General features: G+C 43.4%; 1 long non-coding RNA gene across 1 annotated transcript in view; it reads right to left on the bottom strand.

The window, feature by feature from the left end:
* Positions 1-590: 590 nt before the first annotated feature.
* Positions 591-22,267, bottom strand: part of LOC131827401 (uncharacterized) — a 79,014-nt gene continuing 57,337 nt past the window's right edge. Inside the window, exons 5-6 of the long non-coding RNA XR_009352004.1 lie at positions 10,101-11,370; positions 591-1,655 (exon numbers count right to left, since the gene is read on the bottom strand). This is a non-coding gene — a long non-coding RNA (uncharacterized LOC131827401). The remainder of the gene's footprint in view (positions 1,656-10,100; positions 11,371-22,267) is intronic.

Here is a 22,267-nt window from a genome sequence, read left to right on the forward strand (position 1 = left end):
AGGCTTCCCCAGATCCTCTCTTCTAGGGCATAGGCTGATGTTCTGAACGTCCCATCTAACAGAAATCAATGTCCTCGAGAAGTGCTAGGCTGAAGGACTGCTCTAGCCTAACATTTAGTGGAGAAGTTACAAAAAGTTACAAGCCTGAAGTCATGCATATAAATAAATGACGTTGATGCAGAAAAATCACCTGTAGTTGTAGTTGTTGGACAGTTTAACATTAGTCGTGCCTGGGAAGAATAGATTTTGCTGGTCCCCACCCCCTCCATCCCCAGGGCAGAAATCCAGTTATTAGCACTTTGGTTAATTGTGCATATATAATAATTACTAAGTGACATATTTTAAAGGGACAGCGATGGATGTATTCATTAAGCTGCTGCAACAAAAAGACCCCAAAATCCAGTGGCTTGAAGAGCACAGCTTTTTATTTCCTTTTCATATAAGAGTTCCAAGGTGAGAAGTCTGGGTTAGTGGAGGCTCTGCTCCATGAAAGTGCACAGATTCTTTTCATCTTATAACTCAGATTCTTTTCATCTTGACTATCACCCTTCCCTGTCCTCCCCCGCCCCCGTCCCATCCTGCAACCAATCCCAAGGCCACTTTCTTCTTCTGCATGATTGAAGCTGGATTATGGGCACATCTGAAATCTGTGAGTATCCTGAGCAGCTGCCTGTGCTCCATCAGTAAGAACAAAGTCATATGTCCCAAGACAGGCTTGGAAATGTCATCTCTAGCAGGGCAGCCTATGTCCAGATTCAACTACATTTCTATGAAAGCAGGGAGGACAGATTTTTGGCAGACATCAGTTATGGAAACCAAACCAATGTTGGTTTAAATGTTGTAAGATATAAATCTATGTTATAATTCAACCCATCATCTGCCCAATTTTATCTAGGCAGTCTGTCTTTAATTTGACACATTCTAAATACGCATGTGCAGATACAACTTTTTAAAAAGAAAGTGCTAAAAATAAGTAAAGTGAAAGGGAAACCTATCATGTCTTTGTTGAATCAAAATGAAGAAATTATAGGTGAGCCTGGTGGTGGGTATTAAGAAGGACACAAACTGCTTGGAGCACTGGGTGTGGTGCATAAACAGTGAATCTTGGAACACTGAAAAAATGAAATTTAAAAAATTTTTTTAAAAATTAAAAATGAGGAAATTAAAATAAATTGATGTCAAAATGCCTTTTAAATGAAAAGGTTTGATATTAATTGCATTATCCCATTTTTAATTCTGATTTAGAGTTCTCTGTCTACAGAGAAGGTTACTTCCAGATTTCAACCAAACCGTTCAGTTTTTAAACTGACAATATTTCTTAGATTAAGACAAATATCCAGGGTTGGGATTCTGTATTGGTTACCTATTGCTGCGAAACAAATTATCCCACTAAAAGTGGCTTAAAATAGCAGCGTTTATTATCTTGAAGTTTCTGTGGGTCAGGAATCCAGAAACATCTTAACAGCGTCCTCTGGCTCTGGGTTCTGCACAAAGCTGCAGTCATCTCAAGGCTCAGCTGAAGGTAGATTAGCTTCCAAAATCACGTAAGTGGTGGTTGGTAGTTTTCCATTCTTTGTGGGTCATTGGCCAGAGGTCACCATCTCTTCCTTGCCATATGGGTCTCTCCACAGGACAGTTCACAACCCAGCATCTTCCTTCATCAAACAGAGAGAATCAGAGACAGAGCAAGATAACGCAGTCATCTTTTATGATCTGATACTGGAGGTCACACCGCAGTATCTTTTGTCACAGTCTACTTATTAGAGGCCAGTCCATAAGTCCAGCCCACATTCAAAGGGAGAAGGAATGGGACTAGAGTGTGAACAGTAGTATGTAAGGATTACCAGGAGCCATTCTGGAAGCTGCTTACTACAGGTTCTCACACCTACTTTAACTTTCTAACTTCATCTTTATAATATCAATATTTATTGTCCCCCCCCTCAAATGATACAGAGCCTTGGCCTCAAAGAGCTTCCATCTATTACCAAAATAAGATGCACATACACACAAAAAAATGTGCTATGACATGAGTCATATATCCAATGGTACAATGGAAGACCTAGGGCATCAGAAGACTAATTTCTAGTAAAAAACTGCATGTGCCACAGTTATAATTCCCAAATCTGAGTTCAGAATTACCTTACAAATCTGCCAGTTACAGACACCTTAAAGACAATTGAAAGACAATTGAAAGCAGAAATTCTTAAGTTAAGAAAGAGAAAAACAATGAAACTGATAAATAAATCCAAAAGCAGTCTATGGAAAAAATTAACAAAATCTAAAAACCAGTAGTATGGCAAAGAAAGAATAAAAGGGAAAAAAGATGAAAGCTTAAAATTAGAAATGCTAAGGAAAAATAATCATCAAAAGCAGAGGAAATTTTAAAAGTGTTTAGAGGGCACTTCCCATGCCCCTGTGCAAACAGATCTGAATATGCAGATGAAATAGATAATTTTTTAGAAAGAAACAACTTACCTAAAATTGGCCCCAGTAAAGAATGTCTAAGAGAGCAATTATCACAGACCAAGATAAAGGGGTTCAAATTCTCCCCCATAAAAGCACTTAGCCTAGATGGTTTCACAGGGAAATTCTATCCAACCTTTAAGGAATGGATAACCTCAGTGCTACTTATTCTAGAAGAAAGAATTTTTCAAAATTCCTGTTATTAAAGCCATTATGATATTGATCTTAAAATTGAAAGAGCACCAGAAGAAAAACAAAAGAATACTCTCACTGGTGAGTGGGGTTCAAAATCTTGATATCAATAGCTGAAATCCAACAGTCCATTTAAAGAGGAAGGTATTGTGGCTAAATGCAATTGGTTCCTACCATAGCATGAATAAGCGTTGTTAAATAACCAAAAATCCACCAATATTATCCATCATATTAATAGTGATAAGAAGAAAAGTCATATGAGTTATTATATACATTGAATTGTGTTTCCCTGCCTCCAAAAGATAGTTGAAGTCCTAGCACCCAGTACCTCAGAATGGGACCTTCTTTGGAAATAGGGTCTCAGCCGGCGTAGTGAGTTAAGATGAGGTCATACTGGAGTAGCACAGGCCCCTGATCCAATGTGCCACGTGTGCTTCTAAGAAGACAGGCACACAGGGAGAACACCATGGAGGATGAAGGCAGAGATTTGAGTTACACAGCTGTCAGGAAGATGGCTGTCAAACCACGAGAAACTAGCAACCAAAGGGGTTTGGGAAGGACAAGCCCCTGCCAATACCCAGAGCTCAGGCTTCCCCCATCTAGAACTGTGAGTTAAAGAATTCTATTGTTGCGGGGCGCCTGGGTGGCTCAGTGGGTTAGGCCTCTGCCTTCGGCCTGGGTTATGATCTCAGGGTCCTGGGATCGAGCCCTGCATCTGGCTCTCTGCTCCGTGGGGAGCCTGCTTCCCTCTCTCTCTGTCTCTGCCTGCCTCTCTGCCTACTTGTGATCTCTGTCAAATAAGTAAATAAAATCTTAAAAAAAAAAAAAAAAAAAAAAAGAATTCTATTGTTGGAAGCCACCCAGTTTGCAGTACTGTGACAGCAGCCCTGGGAAACTTGGACAGGCTCGTTTGGACACATGCAGAAAAGTTATGTGACAAAAGTCAACATGCGTTCTTGTCAAAACCCCTCAGTGAAATAGAAATGGGTGTCGTGTCTGGGTTGGAAGGTCCTTGTGTTTGGTTGGAAGAGAGAGTTCCCATATTGAGTAATGGAGTGACGTGAGGAAGAGAAATTGCATCCTGAGGTAAGTAGGGGGGCCCAAATGGCGATTAAAGTTTGTGGTAGATGTGGGGTGCCTGGGTGGCTCAGTGGGTTAAAGCCTCTGCCTTCGGCTCAGGTCATGATCTCAGGGTCTTGGAATCGAGCCCCGCATCGGGCTCTCTGCTCAGCAGGGAGCCTGCTTCCTTCTCTCTCTCTCTGCCTGCCTCTCTGCCTACCTGTGATCTCTGTCTGTCAAATAAATAAATAAATAAATAAATAAAATCTTAAAAAAAAAAAAAAAAGTTTGTGGTAGATGTTTGACATCATGCAAAGCAACTGGAGAGCAAACGAAGAACCTGTGAAAAGCTGTGTTTCCAGACGATGACTGGGGAGGCTGGCTAGGAGACGAAGGGCAGCTGAGGCAGGGAGAAGCTGGGGCTGGGAGCTTCGTCCCAGGATCCTGTCAGGAATTCAGATTTCCCAAAGGACTGTCTCAAGTGGGATTTTACTTCATTGCATAGACAAGCAAATGTGAATCTACGGTTTGTTTTTTTGGATACAAATAGTCACATTCCTTACATAATGTTCTCAGTCTTGCTTCTTTTACATATTATATAACTAGAGATTGTTCCGTATCAGTGGAAGAGGCGCTGTACTTTACCAGTCATCCACTGATGAACATTTGGGGTGCTTCCGAACAACGCTATTCTTTTTTTTTTTTTTTTAAATATTTTATTTATTTACTTGACAGAGAGAAATCACAAGTAGATGGAGAGGCAGGCAGAGAGAGAGAGAGGGAAGCAGGCTCCCTGCCGAGCAGAGAGCCCGATGCGGGACTCGATCCCAGGACCCTGAGATCATGACCTGAGCAGAAGGCAGCGGCTTAACTCACTGAGCCACCCAGGCGCCCTCGAACAACACTATTCTTGACGTGGATGTCATGTTCAGCTCTGGTCCAGTGTTCACCAAGGTGCCAGACAGAGCAGACTCTGGTCCCGGAGTACCTTTGGAAGCCCGCAGGACAACCGTGCGGGTAGAGAAAGGGACCAAACCTGGTCTGAAAACCCTGTTCCACCCAAGGTGAACTGGGAGGGTATGTTCTCAGAGCAGTAGAGAATCTTCCCAGTAAAGGCAGTTATAGGATGACTGCTCGCCCTTGTCTACCAAGGTTATTGTAGTGAGAGCTACATTATTAACGCAAATAATAATAACCTCCATGGATCGAATAAGTACTGTGTTAGTTTCCTAGGGCTGCTGTGGCAAATGACCATTATCTGAATGGCTGCAGACAACAAACATTTATTCTTTCCTACTTTCTGGAGGCCAGAAGTCCACAACCAAGGTGTGGGCAGGCTAGTTTCCTTCCTGGGAGCTCACAGGGAGGATGTGCGGCATGCCTCTCCTTGTTTCTGGTGACCGCTGGCAAACCTTGGTGATCCTTGGCTCATGGGAGTACTGCTCCAATTTCTCTGCCGTCGAATGGGTTCTCCCAGAAAGACAGTAGGTACACTTACTAAGATCAGACACTGTTCCAGGCTGGGGGGGTTCCGTAAGTTTAACAACAACAGCAACAACAAAGTCCTTGGATCGTGAAACTTATACTTTGGTAGGGAGCACAGCTAAAAAGAAATCAAGTAATATGTAGTTTTAGGGAGGGGTAGGTGCTGTGACGAGGGACAAGGGGCTGGGAAGGGGAAAGACATATTTAGGTAAGCTCGTTACCTCTGAGACTGGATATTTGTGTAAAGACCTGAAAGAAAAGAAGGGGTCTGTCCTACCAAAACCAGATAGGGCCATGTAGGCTGTCATAAGAAGTAATACTCCCACTCGACAGATGAGAAGACTGAGGCTTGGAGAGAAGAGACATGCCCAAAGCTCACAACTGATACATGGCAGAAGGAGGACTCAGTGCAGGGCCCGGGCGACTCCAAAGTGCCCTCTTTCTGTTACTACGTTCACATGCTCATCCCAGAATCCATCTTCACTCTTCGTGTTTGTATTAGAAAGCGTTTCCAGTGTGAATCAAGGGCTCAGTATATACTCATTCAATGAATGGTGATCAAGAGTAAAATCTCACCATTTTGAGAGTTTTTAGAGTTTACAACTCATTTTCAAATGGTTACAACTCATTTTCAAAAAGGCTACCACTCCTGGGGCACCTATGTGGCTCAGTGGGTTAAGGCCTCTGCCTTCGGCTCAGGTCATGATCTCAGGGTCCTGGGATCGAGCCGCGCATCTGCTCGGCAGGGAGTCTGCTTCCCTCTCTCTCTCTGCCTGCCTCTCTGCCTACCTGTGATCTCTGTCAAATAAATAAATAAAATCTTAAAAAAAAAAAAAAAAAGGCTACCACTCTGAGAGGGGAGTGGTTTTCTCTTCATTTTAGGGGAGGCGCCAAGATGTGATTTTCCCCCAAATTACAAAATGTATTAAATACTTTGTGCAGGGTCTGCGCAGACAGGCTCCCCAGGGAAGGCAGAAAAATGAATGGGAGGGGAGGCTACTAGTCAGCCTTGAGCCGCTTGGCTTGGCCTATCCTCCCCCCAGACCCACCCGCCCAGAGCCAGAGCTGCCTGGCCTTAGGCTGGACACTTGACCTAACTGGGGCTCCCCAAATGCTTTCTTCTTGGGAATTTGGATTCCAAGCCTCCTGGCAGCCTCTGCTGAATGAAAGAGAAGAAAACTTGGAAACCAGAGCTTACAACATGGCCCAGATACGTCCACCCTGTGCTGTGAGGAAAAAATGAGGCAGGTGTGCCGGGAAGCAGGCCAGGGGAGCAAACCACCCCTGAGACGGTTCCAAGGTGCCTGTTTCAGTCACTGTGAGGTCCTTTCCTGTGCCATCCTTGAATTCTTTTTGTTGTTGTTGTTGTTGTTTTTAAGATTTTATTATTTATTTTTTATTTGACACAGAGAGATCACAAGTAGGCAGAGAAGCAGGCGGAGGGGGAAGCAGGGTCCCCGCTGAGCAGAGAGCCCGATGTGGGGCACGATCCCAGGACCCTGAGATCATGACCTGAGCCGAAGGCAGAGGCTTAACCCGCTGAGCCACCCAGGCGCCCCAACCCTCGAATTCTTGGTATCAGATTCCCATTTCTGTTCCTCCCACCCTGAAGAGGTCTAACTCGGACATCCAGGAATTGGCAGAACATGGAAACTGAAGATCTCGGACTCAGACTTGAGCAGTTTCCCACCTTTATCTGGAGACTGGGCATCGCCAGGGGCCCACCCAGCTCTCACTGCAGGAGGCCGCTTCTTACTGCCATGGAAACCACAGGTCCCCCAACTTAGCTCCCCAAATCTACACACCCACCTGCCCCAGGCCCCTGGGGTGTTGGAGAAGGCGGTACCATCTGGGCTTCCTAAGATAGTCTGGAATTCAGTGAATCTATGGATAATATTTCCCCTCGAAATGAATCAAATTGCTTCCTGGGCTTTGCTGGAAATCTAGTCAGTTCATATTGGGGAATGCATTCTGAGATCCAAGGAAACTTTTGGCACACCACCCTTTCAGAATTTGCAAACTGCTATGTAGGATGAGGGCTGGCAGGTCTTTTTAAAAGCTACTGTATATCTTTGTATGCACATTATGTAAAGTACCTGAGGATTAATAGCCTCTGGAGACTAGGGATGACCGGTTGCTGATAAATTGACCAAAGCCCTAGGCTCTAGGACTCTCCTTGGTTCCGTGCACACCCATCTTGTGTGGTTCACGGAGCTACTCTTTTCTTCCAACTAATGAAAACCGTTTTTTCTGTGTGGATGAAAGCATGGACACTTTCAATAAATCATCCAACATAAATTCTCTTGAGGGGAGAACAAAAACAAAAACAAAAACCCTTTTGGGCTGGGAGAAATGTCAGCTTAAAACCTTGCTTTAAAAGAAAACAGTTGCAGGGGATGTTCCTGCAAAGAGGGGGCTGGAAGAGGAACGGCCTGTGTGCATGCTCTCATCAGGGTGAATGAATATCGCATAAGAGTTTGACTCCGGTTGAATCAATCCATATCATAAAAAAATACTTCTTTTTTTCTAATAACTTTTGATGGATTTTGAGCATTTTATGAGGAACAGTGTAAAGTTTAGCATGCTATATCTAAATACGGGATCCGAGGGATGGTAGCTATCCCTCCTGCCAAGAGGTTTCAGTCCTTCTCTTTGTTTGGCTTATGCTTTGATAAAACATGTCAAAACACTGAAAAAGAAAAATGAATAATTTCTTCCAATTCCATCAGGCTTGCATTGAGGTGGCTCAAGCTCATGTAATAAGTGCCCCAACTTAAGATAAAAAAAAAATGTATTTGACTCTTCACAAGTGGTATATTAGGGATGGTCATTCTTATTCCTAAAGAACATTCCTTATGAATATCACTCATTGTTGAATCATTTCCAATAGCCAGTTTCCTGGACATTTTTATAATACGATTCAATGTACAAATTCAGCGCATGTAACACTTTCCAAGGCTGTGTTTATTACCTAGATCTGGGTAGAACTATCCCACTTGGTTATCAAGATTTTAAAGCCTCTACATAAGCTTCCAAATCCAAGGCAAGCATTTTTAGTTACACTTCATGCATATATTTATGAATCATTTACAAGGTTTATAAAAGCTGGTCAGAAAACTTCACAGATATTCACCTCCAACACGGGGTCTAACACACAAAGCAAGTCCCAGAATAATACAGGACAGTACGTACAGCATTTTGCTATTTACCTTTAAGATATTAAGGTACGCAAACTATGTATCTGTGTGTGTGTGTATGTGCTTGTGTGTGCACATACAAAGGAACAGAAGATTCGGGATAAAAACACCCACTTGCTGATGCATACCTCCTGGCATAGGAGAGGAGCAAACAGGAGCTTTCTGTTGTAAATTTACTCTATGGGATTTGTTTCAGTTTTTCACAGCAATGAATTACTCTTCTGACTTAAAAAGATCTGTTTTCCTTTTAAAACTCTTCTTAACGGGGGTGCCTGGGGGGCTCAGTGTGTTGAGCATCTGCCCTTGGCTCAGGTCATGATCTCAGGGCCTGGAATGGAGATCGGGCTCCCTGCTCCATGGGGAATCTGCTTCTCCCTCTCCCTCTGCCTGCTGCTCCGCCTGCGCATGCTCTCTGTCAAATAAATAAATAAAATCTTAAAAAACAAAAACAAGAACCTCTTCTAACTGGTCAGACGGGGCTAGTGAGAGAAGCGCTTTTTCTAACACTTACATAAAAGAGATTATTGTGAGTAATTATACCAACGAGGTGACAGTCATGGAAAAGTGGCCACAAACCACCAGATAATCACAAGCTCGTCTTTCTCACACAGTTAACCATTCCCCTGTCACACTCACCTGATTGACAATAAAACAATTTGAACATGTGGTCTAGAAGCTTTTGGATTTTCGATTGGGTGATTTAATAGGTCATATTGTGGAGTGAAGGACTGTGGGCAATGAGCGGGGAAGAGGGGGGGACACAGAAACCCTCCGGCTCTCTATGTTCTTTATTGGTGAGGGCAGCTTAATAATGATCCTTTAAACCCAGGCATCTGTAACTATGTCTACAATGGGCAGGTGACCAATCTGGAACCAGCCTGAGCACACGGGACCAGCACCCACTCTCTCCAAAAGCATCTCCCAGCATCAGGCCTGCCAGGATAGGTTCTTGGATTCAAGGCCACGGCCCGCCTTCAGCAGACAGGCTCCCTGAGCACAGTCTCCAGACAAAAGTCAGAGCTAATCCACACACAGGAAGTGACGTCAAGAGCCTTCAGAATCTGGCCGTGATCTTAAAAATGGGCTTAATGGCCAACCTTTAAAAAACATCAGATGACTGTGTGAACAGTAGACATTTTAGCCTCTCTTTAAAAACTGGAATCTCTGGCACACTTGGGTGGTTCAATCGGTTAAGCAGCTGCTTTCTGCTCGGGTCATGATCCCAGTGGCCTGGGATCGAGTCCCACATCAGGTTCCTTGCTCGGCTTATGCCTGCTTCTCCCTCTGCCTCTGCCTGACACTCTGCCTGCCTATGCACGTGCTCTCTCTCGCTCTCTCTCTCTCTGACAAATAAATAAATAAATAAAATCTTAAAAATTAAAAATAAAAATAAAAAGATAAAAACTGGAATCTCTGATATCACTGGGCCAAGCAAGATTCCTTATGGCAACATTTACCTGAGCTAAGTATCTGGTGCTCTCCCTAGATGGGGAAACATGCTGGGGTTTTCTTCAGTTCTCCTCACTCTATATTATTTTGCACCCTCCCCTCATTGCTCATTTCATTGTTAGTTTGGTCCCTGAAGCATCTGGGTTTACAGTCACAGAATATAAATCACGGAAGGCCAATGCTTCTCGTTAACAATGCTGTCCATGGGAATACTGTCTCTCAAGGTTGCTACAAAAAGAAATCACCATCCCTTACCTGAAGGAATCTGGAATGCGGTAGGGGAGACAGGAAAGGAAGCTGTGTCATTAAATCTAGTAATAAATGTGGCTCCGAATCTTCTCACCTTCCTTAAGCATAGTTGGTAACAATCAGTAAATGATCCCATGTTTGACTTTCCTCATTTGAACTTCATCCGTCTGGACGTTTGTTGACTTCTATTGAGGGTATGTTTACATTTGGGCAATTTTAATAAGGACATTGTCTTGCTCAAATAACAAACACTTATCTCCCCAGAAAAATTAACCAGAGTGCTAATTTAGAACTTCGCTCATCATGCTTTCTCATAGTTGGCAGTCTTCTTCCCTGCGAATTCCCTCTCCCATTGCCAGTAATTCTGGGAGGCAGAGTGATCTGGCATATCCCTCATTCATATCCAGGCCTTTCATTTATTCTTTGATCAATTCTCTTAATTCTCTGAGCCCACGTATAACCCTTTGTAACCACGGGAACTATCATTTCATAGACCACTTTTTTTTTGAAGGGTCACAGAATTTTCTCCAGATCCCCCCATTTTGTCCGATCTGCATCATCATGGACTCAGCTACCTCTACATCATCATTTGGCTAATTTGCTCCATGAGGTGAGATACAGAGCTTTGTTGGGATCATGGACACACACGTGGCTGACGGGAAGTGCAGAAGAGTTGTTTTCGTGGTCCTCGAGGACCATGACAGGAGGCAAACGGAGTAACCAATCACACTTTGATTCCTGAACAGTGGGTGTTTCCTGTGAGCTCGACAGTCTCGAGTACGAACAGCTTCTCCAGTAGTTTTTATTGTTGATGTTGCGTCTCAGGAAAAGACCAGTGTATTCCTTGGTTAACAAATGCCGTTAGAGACTTACCAATCCACATTCTGGTCACGAACTGACTTTATGAACCATGGTAAATACCATTTGTTGACAGGAGCTCATTGGTATCTGTGGGTCTGTTGAATCGTAGGAAGAATGGGGGAGAGCTCTTTCAGTTGACTGGCAGGCTGCTTCCATATATGTGAGCTTTTAGTTCATAAGAGACAGGAAGTTGCCCCCTTTTCTTTAGTGGCTGTGAAATCCTCTTCCAAGTCTGGGTTAAATAGTCAGATTCAAGGGGCGCCTGAGTGGCTCAGTTGGTTAAGCCACTGCCTTCGACTCAGGTCATGATCCTGGAGTCATGGGATCGAGTCCTGCGTTTGGCTCCCAGCTCTGCAGGGAGTCTGGTTCTCCCTCTGAACTTCTCCCCTCTCATGCTCTCTCTCATTCTCTCTCTCTAAAAAAGAAAATAAACAAAAATAAATAAATCCTCCAGTTCTTTTTCTGGACTTGGCTAATCTTCACTTTGGTGATTGGTTTCAGGGGAGTAACAGCAGGATGTGTGCCAGTGCGGTGGGTCACGGATGGATGAACGGTGAACATCCCCCGTGTCTTGTGGCCCTTGAGGAGAAAGTGCCAGAGCCAGAGAATCCTGGGGCAGGAGCGCCCACAGCCCCTGCTGGCACCTTCACAGCTCAGATCGTGGGCCTTTGCTGGCCTTCGCTGTGTGGAAGGAAGAAGAACTATTGTTAGGTTATTGAAGTTAATACAATCTTACCTTAGAGATGCGTGTCTTTTCTCGGATTTTTTAAAAAAGCATACTTCTGAGTGCTCCCTTTATCCCAGGGCTGGAGGTCTCCAAACAACATTTCCCAAACTCACAGTCAGAGGCCCGGTGTAGAGCCCTCCCATGGGAGCTGCTGGTATGAAGCTGAAGCAGGAGTCGGCTTGTGCCTGCGGTTCCAGCAGCCTGGTGGGGAGGGCTCCACAGACGACAGATGTTGAGGTCTGGCCAACAGCTTCTGGGTGCCCTGCTGTGAATCACCCACTTCTCATGCCTCCCCATCCCAACCCTGCGATTCCAGGGGTGGATTCTTGATTACAGCTGGAGTCCCAAGAAAACCAGTGGTATCGTCCCGGTCTGACTCTGAAGGCCCAAGAACCAGGGGAACCCATGATGTAAGGTGGCATTTCCCACCTTACAAAAGCTTGGAGAAATTCCTACTACTCTATGTGACAGATGAGAACACTGAGATTTGGGAAGGCTAAATCACTTGCTCTAAAATAGAACTTGAATCCAGTATTAACTAGCATTATCCATTCATGAGCGGCCTAACCATTGACGAGCAATCCCGGGCTTTAGGGCAAAAAACGAGTTTCTTTTGTGAGATTAAGAGTCACTTATGGTTTGTCACTGAGGGTTGCTGGGGGGAGGGGGGTTGGGAGAAGGGGGTAGGATTATGGACATTGGGGAGGGTATGTGCTTTGGTGAGTGCCGTGAAGTGTGTAAACCTGGTGATTCACAGACCTGTACCCCTGGGGATAAAAATATATGTTTATAAAAAATAAAAAATTAAAAAAAAATAAAAATTAAAAACAAAAAAACAAAAAAAACAAAAGGAGTTTCTTTTCCACTAGGCCGATGGTGGGGGTGGGGGTGGGGGGGGATGTCCCATTTAATCCCTTTTCCCAGCAAAATCCCTTTTCCCGACCAAACCACTGCGTCCCCAATGTTCTGCACTGACGTGGTGAATAAATTTTGGCACAGGGTGAGGAAGGCACGATTGGACTAGTCCATTCTGCTGGGCTGTCAGGCCAACAAAGAGAAATCCGGTAAGGATCCAGCAGACAAAAGACAGAAGGCGCAGCATAAAGCAAAGCAGAAACAGAACGGTGTGGGAGGAAGTCAGGCAGTGATGTGAAGGGGAAGTGAGGTCACAGGTTGAGGAAAGAGATAGAACAAAAAATGGCCTGATTCTGACCTGCAGAGGAGGCCCGAAACAGGCCCTGTGCGGACGAAATTGAAATAACAAACCATTTACTTCTAGACAATAATCCAAATATTTTTCTGATTAGTAAATTTAATTATGAAGTCAGACTGATAAAATTTTACTAAATATTAACTTACAAGGAAATATGTGGTTACCAAGTGCTAGCACAGGCATTGAACCACATGGATTTGTGTTAAAAAAATGAAAGTGAAACCAGTTGTCATCTTAAGAAGTAGGATAGGTCTCCATGCAGTGGTTAAATATTTTAAAGAAGAATTCCAGAAGCACCACTGGGTTTATATTTCATTTATATTATATTAACATATACACAGGGTATGTTCATTTTTTTTAACTTTTTAAAAACATATTTTATTTATTTATTTACTTGACAGACAGAGATCACAAGTAGGCAGAGAGGCAGGCAGAGAGAGGGGGGGAGGCAGGCTCCCTGCTGAGCAGAGAGCCCAATGCGGGACTCGATCCCAGGACCCTGAGATTATGACTTGAGCCAAAGGCAGAGGCTTTAGCCCATGGGTTCATGACACCATTAAAATGAATTAGGATCTTTTTTTTCCCTCAGATGATTTGGCTCTGAATGCCTTCATTTCACAATATAAATGGGGCACTTGGGTGGTTCAGTCGGTTAAGCATCTTTCTTCAGCTCAGGTCATGATCCCAGAGTCCTGGGATGGAGCCCCACGTCCTCATCAGAGAGTCTGCTTCTCCTTCCACCCGCTTGTGTGGGTGTAAGCACGTGTGTTCTCTCTCCCCCCCTCCCTTTCCCTCCCCCTAAAATCTTTAAAAAAGAAAAAAAGAAAGAAATATAAACAAAGAAGAAAAGCTTCATTGTATCAACTTTAATTAGGTAGACAAATATTACACTAGTAGATTATCTACCTCTGGGATATTATTTAGTAAGACTTGTGTGGCTTAAGAGAAAGAGTAGCCCCTCTAAAAATTATCCTAAGGAAGAAAAACCCATCTGATGACAGCAGCAGAGTTCCTATGGCAGCTGATCAACTAATGGGTCCTCAAACTGGCAAAGAGATCAGCTTCTGCAGATGAAGGAGGAAGCATAATCATGTTGCTAAAAATACACATCCGTGTTTGGCTCTTAGATATCAAATGGCTCACCCAGTACAAAATGCATGAAGCTAAGAGCACCTTGCAAAATAGCTGTGAGGACATGCCCAGAATAGAGACAGACAGTAGATCGGGGGTTGGCTGGGACCGGAGGAGGACAGCAGACATGGGGAATGACTACTAATGGGATTTCTTTGGGGGCTGATGACAAGGTTCCAAAATTAGATTGCAGGGATTGTTGCAGGACTCTGTGAATATATTATACGGCAATGAATTGTATGCTTGCAGTGGGTGAACTTTCTGGTATGTAAATTATATTCCAATAGAACTGTTTTGTTTTTTTTTTTTAATTCTTTAGAAAAGAGAATCACAGCAATACCAGCCCACAGCCCTGATATTTAGCTGCTGAACCCGTGTCAGCAACAGTGTACCTACAAAAAAACTTGTTGGGTGAAAAATAATCCTGGCTTTTATTATTTTTTTTTCAGATTTAATTTATTTATTTGAAGGAGAATAAGAAAGACAGAGCTTGAGCCGGGGGGAGGGTCAGGGAGAGAAGCAGATTCCCTGCCGGTCAGGGAGCCCAATGCAGGACTCAATCCTGGGACTCCAGGAGTATGACCTAAGCCAAAGGCAGTCACCTAACCAACTGAGCCACCCAGGTACCCTAATCCTGGCATTTAATGACCACTATTAGGCAGGTTTTCTGTGCCTTGCTGTCAAAGTATTCCTAACTAGGAACACCTGGGTCGCTCAGTCAGTTAAGCTGCCACTCAGCTTGTGAAGAGTGGAAGATCATGACCTTCCACTCAGGTTATGATCCCAGGATCCTGGGATCGAGTCCCACATCAGGCTCCTTGCTCAGCAGTGAGCCTGCTTCTCTCTCTGCCTCTGCCTGCCACTCTGCCTGCTTGTGCATGTGCTCTCTCTCTCTCTCTCCGATAATTAAATAAATACACAAATAAATAAAATCTTTAAAAGTATCCTAACACATCTGAATTTTTTATTCTACTGATACATATTGAATGCGTTCTCTATGACATGTATTGTGCTACATAGTAGAGAATCAGATTGATGTGCACTGCATTCCCATAATGTGCCAGGTGATTTATATCATCAGTGTCTCCTGACAGCCTTGGAGAGAATGGCCTATCCTTTCAGGGCTCATAGGGTGTCAGGAATTGTTTCTCTCCAGTGGTCTATGGACCACCCACCTCCTAGCTCTCCAATGGTATTGTTGACAAATGCAGATTCCTGGCTTCACTCTGGACTTGCTGAATCAGATGTCCTGAGGATCTAGCACGGGCTGGTTCTCTGTAAAGGTGGTGCATTAAACACACCTGTGCCTCAGAAAGCATTCGACGTCAATCTGCAGTCTCTGCAATATGCTCACTTGAACAGAACTTCTGACAGAGGGTGCACATCGCATCACCTTGTGGTAGGAAAAATATGTGTAAGGCCCAGTCTCTGTCCTCCAGAAGGTGAGGTGGGCAGAATTCCCAGCCCCTGATGGACGCACACCTTCTCGAAATATCCAGTGAAACGCTAATCCAGGTATGGCTGGGAAGGGACCTACAGATGTCTTCAAGGTTACAAATCAGGTGAAGATAAGACAGGGAGGTTGTCCTGGTGGGCCTGACCTGATCATGTGAACCCTTTAAATCCGGGTCTAGAGGGACAGAGGAAGTCAGATTTGAAGCATGAGAGGGATTTGATGTGTGAGAAGTTGTCCATTGCTGGCTTAACTATGAAGGGGCCAAGAGAGGGTCTCTGGGAGCTGAAGGTAGTCCCTGGCTTATGAACAACAAGAAAATGAAGACATCAGTCCTACAACTGTAATGAACTGAATTTTGCCAGAACTTCATGGGCAACCCAGCCAACATCTTTTTTTATTTTTTTTTAAATATTTTATTTATTTATTTGACAGAGATCACAAGTAGGCAGAGAGGCTGGCAGAGAGAGATGGGGGGAAGCAGGCTCCCCACTGAGCAGAGAGCCCGCTGTGGGGCTTGATCCCAGGACCCTGAGGCTTTAACCCACTGGGACACCCAGGCGCCCCCAGCTGACATCTTGATTTCAATCTTGTCAAACCCTCAGCAGAAAGCTCAGTTTAGTGGTGCCAAGACTCCTGACACAAATAAGCTGTGAGGTAATGAATTAATGTTTCAGATTGCTAAGTTTGTGGTAATTTTTATGCAGTAACACAAAACTAATGTAGAAGCAAGCTGGGGAAGACAACGAAGTCAACAACTAATAGAATACTTAAAATGAGAGAGTGGGAAGAGCCAGAAATGGCTTCCCTATATCGAAGTACTTCTATGTCCCGTAATGATATATGTTTAAAGGTCATGTCCATAAGGAATGCTTTTGGTAGGTAAATGGAAGGCCCAGCCACTACTAAAGAACACTGAGCAGCACAAGCAATTTTTCTCTCAGAGCTAGTGTGGCTACTCAATGATGTGGCATAAGTCCTTTCCATCTTTCCGAGTTCCCACCATTTTTAATATGTTACCTTTTGATCTTCATGTGTCAGTGATGGAACATACCTCTGGGTGTCTCGTGTTTTTTCTTGTCAGGAAGAAAAGGATGGACAAAGGGTTTTGCCAACTGAGTCTGATCTTTTGTCTTGAAAAAACAAACTTTTCTGAAAGCCTACTTAGAAAACTCATCTACACCTGGATTACAAGGCCACCCTTTGAGCAATTCGGGCCAAGGGGAATGAACTTACCAGCACCGGTTTAGACCAATCACAACTCAACCCATAGCCTGAGGATAGAGATACCTGTCACCACCTGAACAAATCAAGGTTTTCTTCACAAGAAGGGCAGAGATAAGAATGGATATTGAGTAGGCAGCAGACGGTGTCTCAAAGGGCAATTCATCACTAACTCAACAGATTTTTACTGAGTGCTTATTAGGGTAAGGCCCAAGGTTTACAAAGATGGTGTATGTGTGTGCCCACATACACGTGGGTGTGTGGGTGTGCGAGTTGGGGAGAGAGGAGGACACAGGCATGTGAACAATGATTACAATGAGAACTGCTTTAATTGCAAAATGAAAGGTCTCTCCTTCTGTACCAACCATAATGTACTCCTGACCATAGATACATCAGGTGAATCATGGCAACAGCAATAATAGGGCCCAAGAAAGCATCTATTGATTAGTGCTTTAAAAAAGAGAAAATGTTTTCATTGGTAGAAAATATATTCAGAGCAAATTTCTAAGAACTATCGAGCTAAGTATGAATCAATACCTCGAACTAAAGCTGGACAAGAGAAGTAGCTCTCATTTAAAATGCAAAAGTGATGAGCACACAGGTGTTCAGTGCTCTCTGAATGAAGTGCTGCAATCTGTCTCTTTTATGGCAACTGTAACACTGAGTTTAATAGAATTTATGCAAGATTCACAGGTGCACCACCCCTTTTAATGTACTTTGTTTAACAATTTTATTTATTTATTTGTCAGAGAGAGAAAGAGAGAATAAGCAGGTGGCAGCAGCAGGCAGAGGGAGAAGCAGGCAGAGGGAGAAACAGACTCCCTGCTGAGTGAGAGCGAGATGTGGAACTCGATCCCAGGACCCTGGAACCATGACCTGAATGGGAGGCAGACACTTAACTGACTGAGCCACCAGGTGTCCCAATGTACTTTGGGATATCTATCTACCTATCTATCTATAGATAGATAGATTTTTTTTTTTCAAATATTCAGCCTTGGTTCACCAACTCATTCTTGTGCAACGTCTTTATGGAAATAATAATGTTTTCCAAACCATAATTTGAAGATAAGGAATATGACACTTGATCTTACTCATATTCGATAAATTAATCCACTAACGAATTGTTCTGACATAAACTTGACTTTAATCATGATAACTGGTTCACACCAGCATAATTAACCAGACGGATTTTGCTCTGACTTCCTTAGCCCCTACAATTACTGAAGATGTACTTTAAGAGCCATGTTAGCATGCTTCTCTACTCCATGTTGCTCTTTAAAGAGTTCTGTAGGGGTGCCTAGGTGGCCCAGCTGGTTGATTGGCTGCCTTCTGCTCAGGTCATGATCCTGGAATCCTGGGATCGAGCCCCACATCGGGCTTCCTGCTCAATAGGGAGTCTGCTTCTCCCTCTGCCCCTTCCCCTGCTCATGATCAGTCTCTCTCTCTCTCTCTTTCTCTCTTTCTATCAAATAAACAAATAAATTCTTTTTAAAAAAGAATTCTGTAAAAATAAAAATCTTTATTACAATGACTGAGCATAAGCATTGTGGTGGTGTTCTCTAGGTCCTTCTGATTTTCCACCCCAGCTATCTGCCAACTGCACCATTTTGCCTTCTCTCCCCTCTGCTAAGCACTGCATTACTCTCTAAGACAATTCCTGGTTCGAGAAAGAGGAATCAGCATCAGTATCAGTTCCATTTTGCTGTTGGTTCACAAATCCCCTTTAGAGACCATTTCTCGCAATGATGAACTTTTGGGCTCTGGTGACTCCAATGGGCAGTAGCTGGGCTTCTAAACCTTCCGTTCCTGCAGCCTATCCCAGCCTGCAGCTTCTGGCCTCACCAGATTCATCTGTTTCACCAGATGCAGACATTCACCACAGATTTCTCTTTTGTAAGTAGTAACCTGCTTCTTAAGGCGAGGGTATTTTTCATCAGTAATTCCAGCACGTGGGAAAATTCCACCGTTTATCTAACTAGCCCACAGTTGCTGGCCACTTGGAGCTGTCCCCAGCGTTTGCTCTCAGAAACCAGGATGCCGTGAGCATTCTATGATACTGCTCTTGGTGCAGAGTGTCTCTGAACATCTTCTGGATCAACTGCTGGGGTGAACTTGCTGGGTCAAAGGGCTGTGCATTTTTAATTTTGAAAGATATTCCAAAATTATCCTGCAGAGAGATGTCACTGATTTCAAGGCCCTCTAAGAACATATGAAATTCATGGGATGCCTGGGTGGCTCAGTTGGTTGGACGACTGCCTTCGGCTCAGGTCATGATCCTGGAGTCCCGGGATCGAGTCCCGCATCAGGCTCCCAGCTCCGTGGGGAGTCTGCTTCTTTCTCTGACCTTCTCCTCGTTCATGTTCTCTCTCACTGTCTCTCTCTCAAGTAAATAAATAAAATCTTTAAAAAAAAAAAAAAGAACATATGAAATTCCTTTCCTACTCAATCAATGCTATTAAGCATTATCAATATTTTAAATATTTGCCTATTTGTTATGTAAAAAGGGCATCTCATTACCTTAATTGCTTCTTTGTAATTAGGAGGGTTTATTGCCCTAATGTAGCTCCTTTATTATGAACTGCCCGATCATTTTCCTTTGCTCCTTTTTTCTATTTTTTCCATATATTTTTTTCAGTTGCTTATGGATTCTTTGTACTACCAGAAAAATGGCTATTTTTCCATAATACATGGGAATTTCCCCTATTTTATCTCTTTACTTGATGTTATTTTTGCCATTCAGAACTTTAAAATTTTATATGGTCATGTTTAGCAATGTTTTTCTATCATGGAATTGGTTTGGTGTTTTGTAATATGCTTTAAAATGTCTTCTATATGCTCCTATTATTTTTTTAAAATCCACCCATATTTTCTTCCAGCACTATTATTATTTCAGCTTCTAAGTTTAATATGGATCCACCTGGAATTTATTAGAGTTATAGGGAATGAGGTAGGGATTTGCTCTCCCAACCCAGTTTGGATTTATCTTCCATCTCGGCCTATTTCTCACTATCTATTAAGACTGGGATGGTTCTTATACATTAACTACTAAGGGCAGAAGCTGAGACCACTTGGATTCAACTGAATGAATGTATTAACCAGCTCCTTATCCATCCCCTCCCCTTTCTTTTTCTCCATCCCCTTCCCATCTTCCTCCTCCTGCTCCTCCTCCCCCACCCCCTTTCCCTTCCTACCCTTCCCCTCTTCTTCCTCCTCTCCCTCACCTCATTAGTTGCTGTCCATAAGTGAGAAGTGATTTTGCCTTCATGCTGCAAACTGATGATTCTCAAGCTGCAGTGGGACTGGAGGAAGCATAGCATCCTAGAGTCTGGGCGGGGCATGGTCAAACATAGATTAGAAACAAAGTGAAGCTGGTATCTCAGTGTGGTTTTGATTTGAATTTCCCTGATGACTAATGATGATGAACATTTTTTCACGTGTCTGCTAGCCATTTGTATGTCTTCTTTGGAGAAATGTCTGTTCATGTCTTCTGCCCATTTTTTGACATGATTGTCTATTTTTTGGGTGTTGAGTTTGAGGAGTTCTTTATAGATCTTGGATATCAGTCATTTGTTGGTAGTGTCATTTACAAATATCTTCTCCCATTCTGTGGGCTGCCTCTTTGTTTGGTGGGTATTAAGGAGGGAACCTATTGCATGGAATATTGGGTGTGGTACATAAATAATGGATCTTGGAACACTGAAAAAATAAAATTAAATTAAAAAAAAAAGAAACAAAGTGAAGAGCTAGACTAACTGATTTCATTTGTGTATATCATAAAGGAGGGATAGAAGCTTTATGTTTATGAAAGGGTGGATGACTTTCAGAAGAAACACCACTTTCTAGAATACCTACATCACATGCTTAATCATGTCTCAGCAGCATTCATGCAGCTCGAGTGTGGCTGGATCTTATGTTCCCTCCCCTTTCAGCAATGTCCTAAAGCTTTCTTTTTCCATCAGCTTCTCTCCTGACATCAAGGTTTCAAAGTTCTCCACTACAAAAGTAAGACCTTGTGGATGCTGCTGCCTATCTTGGTATCTTCCCAATTTCTTCCATTGTCCAGTTTCCTGACTCAGTGTCCACCTTTGCTGCTGCCTTATTGACTCAACCTGTTCTCTCTTTATCCTATGCTCTGACTTCAGTGTCCACTGCCATACGAAAAGTTTTTTTTTCTTAAACATTCTCCTTTACCTCTTTGTTTCCAATTCCTTTTTTTTTTTAAGATTTTATTTATTTATTTGACAGAGAGAGATCACAAGTAGACAGAGAGGTAGGCAGAGAGAGAGAGAGAGAGGGAAGCAGGCTCCCTGCTTAGCAGAGAGCCCGATGTGGGACTCGATCCCAGCACCCTGACATCATGACCTGAGCCAAAGGAAGCGGCTTAACCCACTGAGCCACCCAGGTGCCCCCCCCCCTTTTTTTTAAGATGAGGTCTTTTTTGTTTGTTTGTTTGTTTTGCTATCTTATACCCAAGTGGTTCTCAACAGGGTGGTGGGATTTTGACCCCAGGAGACGTTTGGCAATGCCTGGAGATATTTTTGGTTACTATGGTGGGAGAGGGGTACTCCTGACCTTGACCAAGAGAACGCCAAGGATGCAACTAAACATCCTACAGGACACAGGATGGCCTCTGCAACAGAGGACCCTCTAGTCCAGAATGTCAGTCTTGCCAAGGTTGGAGGTTGGGTAATCCTGCCACATAATCAGTAGTAGAGTGCCTGGAGGGGCATTCAAAAATGTGAGGAGCAATGGCCATCATTTTGGTCGTTACAATGGCTGAATGACTGGAGCTAAAGATGCAAAACATTCTGGGGAGCTACCTAACCCAACATGCAAAGAACACACTTTTTTTTGGAAATGAGCAATCCTGTTGTACCTCTACTCGCTTTCTCTATTTCCTTTATTGGTCTTCCCCTCTTGCCATATTTGTGAATGTCATTCAAGCCCTCAGTTTCTCTTTCTACTTCTGCGAGCTCATCCTATCTCTTGATTTACTCCAGTTTTAACCACCCAGCAATGAGGTTGGTGATATTGGGCTTCTGTGGATGACAGCACGAGTTTGGCATCAAGATAAAAGCTCGGAGTTATCTTTCTTTGCCTGAAAGATGTCACTTGATTTTGTTCTGGCCTCCACTGTTTCTGGTGATGTCATCCACTATTTGTATTGTGCCTATTGAATGTGATGTGTCTTCTCCTCTACCAGCCTTTAAGATTTGCCTTCATTTTTGGTTTTGTTATTCTGTGCTTACATGTGGATTTTATCGTGCTTTGAGTTTAGGATCTGCGAACTCATATCATTCATCATTTTTGGAGTGTCCTTGACCTCTTTTCACACACTTGTTTGCCCCATTCTATCTGCCGCATTTCTGGGAATCACATTTCGTATGTATGAAGCTGAATGATGTTGTCACACAGATCTGGAGACACTCTCTATTCTGTCCTCTCCCCCACCAGCTCTCCTGTGTTTCAGTTTGTGATTCAAATGCTCATCTCTTCCAGAAACATCCTAACAAAAATATCCAGAAATAGTGTTTTGCCACTATCTGGGCATATTATCAACCCAG

This window comes from Mustela lutreola, chromosome 3 (genome assembly GCF_030435805.1).
Source record: "Mustela lutreola isolate mMusLut2 chromosome 3, mMusLut2.pri, whole genome shotgun sequence".
Taxonomy (NCBI): domain Eukaryota; kingdom Metazoa; phylum Chordata; class Mammalia; order Carnivora; family Mustelidae; genus Mustela; species Mustela lutreola.